Source organism: Fundulus heteroclitus, chromosome 22 (genome assembly GCF_011125445.2).
Source record: "Fundulus heteroclitus isolate FHET01 chromosome 22, MU-UCD_Fhet_4.1, whole genome shotgun sequence".
Classification (NCBI taxonomy): domain Eukaryota; kingdom Metazoa; phylum Chordata; class Actinopteri; order Cyprinodontiformes; family Fundulidae; genus Fundulus; species Fundulus heteroclitus.
This window is the reverse complement of record NC_046382.1, coordinates 8664085-8676592: the sequence shown is the minus strand read 5'-3', so window position 1 is coordinate 8676592 and position 12508 is coordinate 8664085. Positions and strand designations below refer to the sequence as shown.

The window sequence follows — 12508 nt, the reverse complement described above, 5'->3', positions numbered from 1 at the left end:
TGGGCCGATGCACCCCTCCTTAGACGACCTGGTGGTCCCGGGCTCCCCCAGGAGCACCATATCGATACCGAACTTAGTGCGGACACCCGATCGGCATAGTCCACTGCAGCTCAGAGCTCCTGAGCTCAAACGGTCCGCCAGCCTCAGCCTCCCGGTAGCTTGGATTACAGGCGCGCGCCACCGCACCCGGCGACGGCTTCTCGCGCTCTCTGGCCATATAGCCTTCAACGTAGTGACGTCAGCTCGCCTTTTAGCGTCATCTAGCGGCGGAGGGCTTTTCGTCACCACAATGGAATAGGTCCTTTATTCCTCCACAGCGGGGAATCTCAGGAGAAAATGCAGCAAAGTGAAAGGCAAATGCAAACATGCAGATTCACATTGAGCACAAAAAAAAAAAAAAAAAAAAAATTAAAATTGAAAAAACAAAACGTGAGACTGGTCAGTAGGAGCAAGTTTATAACATAAGAAAAGGCGTGTACTCACAAAATTGAAGGTGTACATCTGAGTGTTTTGTAAAACATGCAAGTATATTCATGCATACAAAACACACACACACGCGGGCACACACACACACACACACACACACACACATTTATATATATATATATATATATATATATATATATATATATATATATATATATATATATATATATATATATATATACATATATATATATATATATGTGTGTGTGTGTGTGTGTGTGTGTGTATGTATGTAACCGGGTTCTGCTTCAGTCCACTGTACCGGGCTGGCCCAAGTAACCCCTCGACTCTGCGTTGTGTAGGTTTTTTTTTTTTTTTAAATGAAGATGAGTTTCTGGGTTATCAGGCAGTTTATTTCCTGAATGGAAACATATCGGGGTTTGTTCCCAGACTGGCCGTAATTACAGCCGTAATTACAGCAAAACATTCATATTTTCAATGTACAATGAAGAATACAATAATAAATGATGTGCCTGAATGGGAACGTATCGGGGTTTGAATCGGTGCAACGGCTCACACTACAACAGAGCGTTATGTTAGCTTTTAACTTAGCACATGAAGTGTTTTACAATATTAACCAAACTAAAAGTACCAATATTGGTGCCAGGCACACATCTACTAACTAATCATTACACAGTACTTGTCTAAGTTAGTAAAAAAAAAATGTTTTATTATGTTGCTTACACTTTTCAACTGTGTGCTGAAGAATGCAACTCACCTCTCGTGCAGCTTTTACAGACTGGTACTGACTACAGGGGCCAGCAACATATAACCAACCACACAGAGAGGGGGGCACTATTTCCCCATTGCACTGATACATAGAAAGCAAGTGGGATTCTACAACTTAAACCTAAACACTGTTACATATATATATATATATATATATATATATATATATATATATATATATATATATATATATATATATATATATATATATATATATATATATATATATATGTGTGTGTGTGTGTGTGTGTGTGTGTGTGTATATATATATATAAAACACAAACATTAATATCCCATCAATGTATAAAACCCTTATGGAGATAACGTTTGTTATAACCGTAAAAACACACTCTAATTACATCAGCTTGGCATGGTTGGCATGGTTTCAAATAAGCTAGCGGGAGCTATCCTGTAAACTCCACGTGTTTCAAAAACACAGTGAAAAAAACTGTTATGGAAATATATGGTTATTTTCCTGTGTTTATCGTGTATTTTTCTTAAAACAGCAAGTTTTAAATAATATGATTAAACTATAGCTATATACATATGTGTGTATGTGTTTGGTTAAATTGGTTAAATCTAAAAAACCTTTGATGATCTGGTATAGACACAGATTAGGAACAGACTTTTTGGGGGAGTATTAAAGAGATAGAATTACTAATATGAGTAAAACGTCATAGGAGAATAAAATATATAAAAAAAGACAAAAATGGTAAAATTATAAGAAAAACGTATTATGAGAATTAAGGGGGAACATTTTCAGAATAGTCACAGTTTGTAGAAGTATTTGAGTGCTGGAGAAATGGGGCCAGGTTAGATTCTTAAAATGATTTTTATTCTTTACGAGAATAAAGTCAGTAGAATGAAGCCAAAGGGATACGAAAATAAACTCATAATGTTACAAAAACAAAAATAATATGAATATAAAGTATATTCTGAAATTATAGTCCCTCTGATACTGTTTAAGTGTCTGAGTCTAACAGCAGATTTGCCACATTCAACATGGCGGACGCTGTGACGCATCCCCAGCATAAGCATATATAATGTCTATGTTATTTACAGTATTAGACGTTTTTGTATCCCCTTTTAGGTGAGGCTCTGTGGTCCACGGTGGCAACGATGGATTTTTCCGCTTGATCCCTTACTTGAACTGTCATACAGATAATCGTGTCTCAACATTGCTGTTTCATTTTCTCAAAGCAACAGACCTCTATGGATTACCATCTACAGTGGGTACGGAAAGTATGCAGACTCCTTTAAATTATTCAGTCCTTGTGTCATTGCAGCCGTTTGCTGAAATCAAAAAAGTTATTTTTATTTCCCATTAATGTACACTCAGCACCCCATTGACATAAAAAAACAGGAATGTACAAATCTTTGCTGGACCCAAAAACAACCTGAAACAGGTTCTCGGCAGACAGACAGAAACAGGAAGGGCTTCGGCAGGCTCAGGAAACGGGGATCAGGTCTAGGTCGGGCAACAGGTAGGCAGACAGGCTTGATACAATAAACAGCCTGGAAGGTTCTCATCGTAAGGCTGGAGACGTTCTGGCACTGGAAGTAGATCTGGATGGGGTTTATATGGAGGAGAAACCAGGTGGAGCCATTGAGGGTTGATTGCAGGCAGGGTGGAGTATCAACAGGTGTGCTGAGTTCAGAATTAGATCAGCCCCAGTGCTAGGATCGTCACAATTTATTAAAAAAGTAAAACTGAGATATCACATGGTCTAGGGTTTTCTGATGTTGTTAAAGCTTGACTGAGCTAACACAGGCATATCTCCCACTAGCATAATGCTATTAGCTTCCGGACAACCGTCGTTCTTCCCGGATACGCAACCACGGTTCATTTTAAAACATAAGGTTTGTTTTTGCGTCACTTCACCATCGTTCCATAGTGCTATGTGCATTATTACCACATTAATATGGAACATTAATGTTGATTTAATAGAGTTTTGAAAAACTTTAGGATTAACCTAAACTCTAAACAGCAACTCCTAGCTTCTCAGAGGAATAATCGCATTAATGAAATCCTGTGTCCTAAAGTTACAGATTTTACTGAGCAAATCATTCTTAAAAAGGTTATTTTTTCTATCAAATAATGTTTTGTTTAACTCAGTTAAACAAAACACATACCAAATGTTGTTCTAAATTATTTAAGCTAATTTAACCTCATTCCACTTTCTTTAAGATGATCCTTGGTTCTTTGACTTAGATCTGCAGTGAACCAGGATTCACTGAATAATTGTGATGACAATCAACCCTTTTAATTGTCTTTTGTGTGGACATAGTTCTGTAATTTCTTTCATCTTCGTTTTGCTTAGTAGTTTTATTTAGGTTTCACTAGTCTAGTAAAGAGGATTTGTTGATTGGAATATGGTGTTAATTCAGATAAACAACATTCTATAGTGATGTTCTCTGGATGCTCATTTTATTTCTGTTAATAAATTCTTGAACTTGAAGAGAAGTTGTCATTCCTTTATTCTATATGTGTGCTTGGTTTGCTGTTAAAAGAAGGCAGTACTCAAATCATCCATTTCAACTATTGTCCTAATATCAGCTGTTTGGGCTGATATTCACCAGACAATACCTAACAGACAGAGAAATAGTTATTAAACATTAAACAACTTAGAACAGTGTGTAATAGCACAACATTTTGTTGAGTAGATTTATGATCTGGGGAAACAGTAACTTGGTCCCCTGCTTTAAATACTTAGCAGGACATCCCTTTATCTTCTCCTATCACATTTCTTAGGGGTGGAGCAAACAGAGAGAGGGAGATCATCAGGTTTTCTGGAGGAATTATATCCAGAAACAAGTAAGGAGGATAATTTTGTGTCTGGTGAACCAAATCTGTGTTGATTTGGGTAAATGATCTGGATCTTTATCTGGTCTGGGCTCATTTTCAGTTTTCCGACAGAGGACTATTACATTTTTTTAATTTAAGATGTCCTTGTAGGTTAAAGAGTTCATGGGGCCATGCCTTCTAGAGAAGTCTCCCAGGGTTTTTGGGAGACAAACAAGCACCATAGATCCTCCACCGTACTTAGCAATGCCGATGAGGGGCTTTTCACCAATTTAACCTGTTTCATCTAATAAGTAGACTATAGCTCTTTTTCATGTTAACTTTTGTGATGGTAAGATTAAATTTCTTTTCACCTGCCTCTCAAAATCTCGGTTGATATTTAATAGTTGCTATGGAAACATGGTGACCTCGCTAATCTCCTCGCTGTGCATGACAGCAGGATAAATATTGAACTATGGAGGGCCAAAAGTGGCGTATAGACCCAGATGAATATGCAGGGTTTCCCGCAGCGCTATCTTGGCGTGGCGGCCGCCACGCCAACATTCCAAAAAAAAAACAAAAAAAAAAGTGACGTTAACACGCGGTTTGTTGTTGTTGCTTTTGCGCGTGCGTGAATGGCAGGGAAAAAACACATGGATACCCCCGCAGCGCGAGTCGGTCCGCCACGCATAAGCAACTTCCTGCGGGAAACACTGATATGTAATATAATAAATGTTGACATTCATGATAATTTAAATAAAACTGGAAATACATTCATTTAATGATACTACACATGATTTTTTCGGTGACAGCTAAAACTTTTTACAAAAATGATCAGATAATCAGAAAATACATCCTAAAATTACCTTTTGTGATGCTACACTAGGTAGAACATCTAAGTTTCAACCAAATGACTTTCTACAGGAAATGCACTCTTTACACAAACTTACATTTTATTAGAACCAAAACATTTATGAAAAATCCTCAAAATATGGAGCAGTGAACTTTTCAAAATCAGTAAATAGGTGGAGGTCAAAGGTTAGATTTACAGCTTTGCTCCTTATTCTGCAGGCTGTAAAAACTTGTTAACCGTCCCTCTTCTTCCTGCTCACCACCACAGCTTGAAGCTGGGCGGAGCCAACATCTGCTAAAGCTGATTGGCTGCAGCCTCTCTGCACTGACACGTCTTTCGTAAATCAGAGCCCAAACCTGTTTCTGTTCTCAGGAAGTGAAACGCACACAGTAACTGCGACTGAGAGGAGAAATGGAGCAGAACCAGCTGGATCGAGAAACCTTCTCCTGTCCGATCTGTCTGGATCTACTGAAGGATCCAGTAACTATTGCCTGTGGACACAGCTACTGTATGAAGTGTATTAAAACACACTGGGATGGAGAGGATCAAAGAAGAATCCACAGCTGCCCTGAGTGCAGGGAGACCTTCATACCGAGGCCTGCTCTGAAGAAAAACACCATGTTAGCAGCTTTAGTGGAGCAGCTGAAGAAGACTGGACTCCAAGCTGCTCCTGCTGATCACTTCTATGCTGGACCTGAAGATGTGGCCTGTGATTTCTGCACTGGAAGAAAACTGAAAGCCATCAAGTCCTGTTCAGTCTGTCTCGCCTCTTTCTGTGAGAAACACATTCAGCCTCATTATGATTCAGCTCCACTAAAGAAACACAAGCTGGTGGAGCCCTCCAAGAACCTCCAGGAGAACATCTGCTCTCGTCATGATGAGGTGATGAAGGTGTTCTGTCGTACTGATCAGAAGTGTATCTGTTATCTCTGTTTAATGGTTGACCATAAAGGACATGACACAGTCCCAGCTGCAGCAGAAAGGACGGAGAGGCAGAGAGAGCTCCAGGTGAGACGAGAAAACATCCAGCAGAGAATCCAGGACAGAGAGAAAGATGTGAAGCTGCTTCAACAGGAGATGGAGGCCATCAACCACTCTGCTGATAAAACAGTGGAGGACAGTGAGAAGATCTTCACTGAGCTGATCTGTCTCATCCAGAAAAGAAGCTCTGAGGTGAAGCAGCAGATCAGATCCCAGCAGGAAACTGAAGGGAGTCGAGTCAAAGAGCTTCAGGAGAAGCTGGAGCAGGAGATAATAGAGCTGAAGAGGAAAGACGCTGAGCTGAAGCAGCTCTCAGACACAGAGGATCACAACCAGTTTCTCCACAACTACCCCTCACTGTCAGCACTCAGTGGGTCTACACACTCATCCAGCATCAAGATCCGTCCTCTGACCTACTTTGAGGATGTGACAGCAGCTGTGTCAGAGCTCAGAGATAAACTACAGGACATCCTGAGAGACGCATGGACAAACATCTCACTGAGACTGACTGAGGTAAATGTTTCACTGTCAGAACCAGAACCAAAGAGCAGAGCTGGATTCCTGAAATATTCATGTGAAATCACACTGGATCCAAACACATCACACAATGAGCTGTTACTATCAGAGGGGAACAAGAAGGTGACATTGATGAATGAACCTCAGTCTTTTTCTAGACACCAAGAAAGATTCACTGATTGGTACCAGGTTCTGAGTAGAGAGAGTCTGACTGGACGTTATTACTGGGAGGTGGAGTGGAGAGAGGATGTTTATGTAGCAGTTTACGTTTACATTGCATACCAGCAGTTACATTGAATATCAGCAGAGCAGGCGGGGATGAATGGGGATTTGGATGGAATGACAAATCTTGGGTATTAGATTGGGACCAAAACAGTCTTCAATTTGGTCACAACATCTGGACCTTAGTCTGAGGTCCAGTTTCCTCCAGAGTAGGAGTGTACCTGGATCACAGAGCAGGTATTCTGTTCTTCTACAGCGTCTCTAAAACCATGACTCTCCTCCACAGAGTCCAGACCACGTTCACTCAGCCGCTACATGCTAGAGTTTCAGTTGGTCTTAGAGGTTCTGCTGAGTTCTGTAAACCCAAATAGACAGAATCCACAGAAGGTTCAGTTAGTTTGATTCTAATTTCTAATTCTCCGGCAGATTTATTTTCTTAATCATTATTGTTTTTTGTCTAAACTGCACATAAACAAACAGAGATTGTCAAAACTAATTTTTCCCTCATACCTAATGTTCTGGTTGTGTTGAATTTGGTAATTTCTCAAATTTTTTTGTCTAAAACAGCTCCACCCACACCGCAGCTCACCTGCTTGTCCGCCTCGTCTGCAGCTCCTGCCGCCTCCACCACCGCAGGAGCAGCAGCAGCAGCAGCAGCGGCAGCAGGAGTGGCAGCAGCGGCAGCAGGAGTGGCAGCAGCGGCAGCAGGAGTGGCAGCAGCAGCAGCAACAGGAGCAGGAGCGGCAGCGGCGGCCTTGTGATCAGTAGCATCCTCTCTTTCATGCCCGGCTCCTCCCGGCGCAGACGCCAGGCTCGCCTGCGTAGGATCACCGCCACAGCGCTCCCCGAGGCCCAGCCAGAGGCCACTGCACCGACTGGGCCGACGTCACGTCTGTCTCCCTGGTGAGTCGGCCGGGTTTTATTGCTGCTGCTCGGGTGAGTCTGGCCAGAGCGCCCCGGATCCAGGAGACCCAGCTGTGGGACTTGTTCTACGGGGACAGGGACGACCTTTCACCTTTTGGTCCACCCCTGTTTCCACCATCGAGAATCCTGCAGTCTGCGAGGGTGCATCGCACGCCACAGCCCAAGTTCCTTAGCTTCTTTTGATCTTGATTAAGCTTAGTAGCTTTACTTAACTACGGGCGCCGCACATGGCAGCCCACTGCTCAGTGGCGCCTGCAGAAATATTTCATAGGGGGCCAGATGGAGCCACTTAAACTCTTGGGGTGGCACTAAAACTAAAAGCTGTAATTTCAGGATTTTATTCTACTGTTGTAGTAAAGCTGCATGTAGAAAACAGGCAGAATAAGAAAGACTTAAGTAAACGCCTACTAATATTTTGTGGTTTTTAATGGTTTTCTGAAATTTTAATGTTCCTAATGATCTAATGTGCATAGCCCAATAATAGCACAGTTAACATTTTGAGTTGAACAACAATACATTTTTATTGCGTAATTACATTAGGAATAAGGTGTACATTTATTAATGTATTGGAAAACAAAACAGTTACTAAGTGAAGTAGATACTGGCAGATACAAATAAGTGCAATAGAAGCCAAGGAAGAGCGTCTGTCTTGCTGGCTGTGCATGATAGGATGAAATGCTAAACTGACGCTACTACAATAGACACTGGCCAGTGGGGTGGCCAGGACATGGCACAGGGGGGGGGGGGGGGGCAGGGCCACCCCTGGCCACCCCCTGGAGGCGCCCCTGCCACTGCTCCCCAAAGGTGATGGGTTAAAAGCATAGAACAAATTTTGTTGTAATGTATGTTTCAATGACAATAAAGATGATATTACTATTATTGCTATTATTACTTAAGGTTCAGTATTCTACTAGAAAGGATCTGTTGATTGGAATATGGTGTTAATTCAGATAAACAGCATTATATAGTGATGTTCTCTGGATGCTCATTTTATTTCCGTTAATAAATTCTTGAACTTGAAGAGATGTTGTCATTCATTTATTCTATATGTGTGCTTAGTTTGCTGTTAAAAGAAGCCAGTGCTCAAATCATGCATTTCAACTATTGTTCTAATATCAGAATGATTGTTATGTGGGACAATCCGTTTATAACCCGTGAACCACTTCTAAGGGAAAAAAATTAACAGATAAAAGACATTTCAGTTTCCTCCACGCTGAGAGGAGCCAGTTGAGGTGGCTCGGGCATCTGGTCAGGATGCCTCCTGGACGCCTCCCTGGTGAGGTGTTCCGGGCACGTCCCACCGGGAGGAGGCCCAGAGGAAGACCCAGGACACGCTGGAGGGACGATGTCTCTCTGCTGGCCTGGGAACGCCTTGGGATTCCCCCGGAGGAGCTGGCCCAAGTGGCTGGGGAGAGGGACGTCTGGGCCTCCCTACTGAAGCTGCTACCCCCGCGACCCGACCCCCCCCCCCCCCCCCCCCCCACCAAACCCCGGATAAGTGGAAGAAGACGGACGGACGGCGCTTCAGTTTCTAGACGCAGATGAGTGAGCTGTATTTATTTCAGATCTACGGATTTAGCGAGACTTTCTCATTTTACTCGCATTGAAAGTTTTGTCTCAGTGCACCAGCTGACCAAACCTAGCCTGGCCAGCCAGATGGAATTACACAGACAGTAAATCAGTCTGGTAAACGACTCCTAGCAAATGGAAAGACGACAAACCTAAAAGACCCAGGCTATGGTTTACCCCAGAAAACCATGGCCTGGGGCTTTTAATCCTGCGGCTTGTAATGGAAAAGTGGCTGTTAATACAGACAGGAACACATTTGCTGCCACCTCAGCTAAAGATGTGTAAGAAGCCTTCAACAAATTTTATTACCACATTTTTACCTCCATCAGATCATGAACATAACCAACTTGATTTCCCAGGTGGTCCAGGTCCACCTCATAATTACGTTATCCATATTCCCCAACTTGAGTCTCTTGCTCAGGACATAGAACTTTTTGACCCAGATAATCAGGATTCAAACATTCATAATTATCTGCTGGAAGTTGAACATTGTCTTTTTGACTATCCTCCACTGTTTTTTGACCTGACCATTCCCTCATCTTGTGAGAAACTAAAGCTTATTTGGCAAACAACAACAATACATTTTCATGTTTTCATTAAAGCTCTTCCTCCAGAGATTCAAGACAGTTATTCAGCTCCTTGAGAGAAGAATATTCTGTGTACAGGAATCAAGCCTCTATAACTGTTGACGCTTTTGCCGTTCTTCAAGAAGAAAATGAAACACCCAAAAAATATTGCTATTGCTTAAGGAACATTTATTCTCAGGGATGTAATTCTCCAGGTCCTGAAGAGGACCCACTTTTAAGCCTTTGTTCCCTCAATCTACATGAAAGTGTACAATATGATGTGACCATGCATTGCAGGGAAAATAAATTGTCCATGCAAGATGTCCACAGACATGCTCAGTTTCATTGGAACACTCAGCTTAGTGTCTTAAACCTCCAAACAGGAGACAGGCATAAGAAAACGCACAAATCAGTTCTCAAGTGATCCAACAGCCTGATAGGGGTGAAGACATGCTGCCGCCAAAGCCTAAGCAGCCAGATAAAGCTCAACATTATCACAATGCAAAACCAAAAGGTAACATTGGTAAAAGGTGGAGCCATTGCCAAGAAATGATTACAAAGGAAAACTTTCAATGTATCTGCAGAGCTGTTCTCACAGAGTTTGTTGCATGTTTAACTAAATTAAACAGCATGCTGATCTAATACAAAAGTAACCCCGAAACTGATCGTGCCCCAGCGTATGATAAGGTTGAAAATAATTTCTAACACGGTTTATTCTGTTTTAACCCTTTGTTATTGTTTAAGGACTTAAGAAAATGATGGTTAAACAACAGGTTTACAATGGTGTTTAGAAATTTTGGGTTTTAATTTGTGTACATATTTATATATTTTAATTAGGGTCAGTCGTCTGCCAGACCTGCCCCAATCTCTCAAGGAGAGAGTCTGCACTGGGGGAGACAAGCTTCCATGCAGGCCACATGGGGCTCAAAGACTCACAAGCATCTTCGATACAGGTCCCAAGAGCCTGCAGAAGCTGGCTCTTGGGACGTGGTCATATATATATATATATATATATATATATATATATATATATATATATATATATATATATATATATATATATATATATATATAGATAGATAGATAGATAGATATATAGATATAGATAGATAGATAGATAGATAGATAGATAGATAGATAGATAGATAGATAGATAGATGGATTAAAAACATTAATTAATAAATAAAAATGTTTTTGCAAGTTTAAAAAAAACAGCTTTACACCTTCTATTTTGTGAGTATACTCTTTTCTCAGGTTATAAACTGGGTCCTACTGATCAGTCTCATGTTCTCATGTTTTATTTATTTATTTGTGCTTAATGTGAATCTGCATATTTCCATTTGCCTTTCACTTTGCAGCAGGTTCTCCTGAGTTTCCCCGCTGTGGAAGAATAAAGGACCTATTCTATTGTGGTGACGAAAAGCCCTCCGCCGCTAGATGGCGCTAAAAGGCGGGCTGACGTCACTACGTTGAAGGCTAAATGGCCAGAGAGCGCGAGAAGCAGTCGCCGGGTGCGGTGGCGCGCGCCTGTAATCCAAGCTACCGGGAGGCTGAGGCTGGCGGACCGTTTGAGCTCAGGAGCTCTGAGCTGCAGTGGACTATGCCGATCGGGTGTCCGCACTAAGTTCGGTATCGATATGGTGCTCCTGGGGGAGCCCGGGACCACCAGGTCGTCTAAGGAGGGGTGCATCGGCCCAGGTCGGAAACGGAGCAGGTCAAAGCCCCCGTGCCGCTCAGTAGTGGGATCGCGCCTGTGAATAGACGCTGTAGCGCAGCCTGAGTAATACAGCGGGACACAGTCTTTTTACTCCAGCTGCACCATCACAACACCTCTTTCACTCCCTGCTGCAGCAACCAAACACCTGAAAGCGCCACAAACCTCATCTTTTACACCCCACGGCCACGCAGGAGTCATGGGCTCACAGCGCCTCCATCTGGAGAACAACGCTAATAACCACCAGACGCAGCTCCACACAATTTAACAAAACTCTTCTCTCTGATACTTATAACTATTGACTTTTTTAAGATTAATATAAAACAAGCTTCCTCTAATAAACTAACAATAAACTATTGAAGGTCTAAAGCTGAAAACTACTTGGATGGACCGGGAAACAACAATCTCTAAACCCGGGCATCATTTGTGGCTCTTGGACTTACTTAGTGCGGCCCCCGACAGCATTTCAAAAATTAAAAAGGAGAAAAAGGATCAACAGAAGTAGATGGACACTTTTTGTAACTTTTGAAAGCTGAGGTTTTCAATGAAATTCTTACAAATGGAGACTTTTAATTCGTAAATGAAGCATTATTTTATTAACCGTGCTTTGTTTTGATATTTCCTACTGATATCATTTTCAGCAGGGTTGCAAATATCCAGCTACTGTTTACTCAAGAACACTATTTACTTAGGCACGCCCATTCTTTTAACCTGCTAACACACAGCAATTTTTTTCAGAAAAGTAATTTTATCTGTCGTTGGGAACAGACTAAAACATTTTCTGGACCACTACAGTAGAAAACATTCTACCTAAAAAAAAATTAAGAAACTATACACTATTCTCTTATATTGGAAAACATCTGTGACCCTATTTTGCAACTACAATAATTCAATCTTTTCCTTCTTTGTTACAATAACTTTTGCATATTTAGTTTATTGCTGAGAAAATAAAAAGAAAATTATTTTCAGTATAATTATTTATATTATTTTCATTATGAAAAAAAATGGACCTTTGAGTTCTTTCAACTTGATGAGTTTGGCCCACAGTGCAAAACACCCCTGCTCTAAGTCGTTGGAGTGGGGAAAGCAAACAGCCGAGGGGTCCGTCGTAAAATATATAAGCTCATCACAATGTTTGACTTTAAATTACCATAATTTAAAAAAAA

At 41.4% G+C, this 12508-nt stretch overlaps 1 pseudogene; it reads left to right on the top strand.

Moving 5' to 3' along the window:
• Window positions 1-5260: 5260 nt before the first annotated feature.
• Window positions 5261-7085, top strand: LOC118556146 (annotated as a pseudogene).
• Window positions 7086-12508: the final 5423 nt, after the last annotated feature.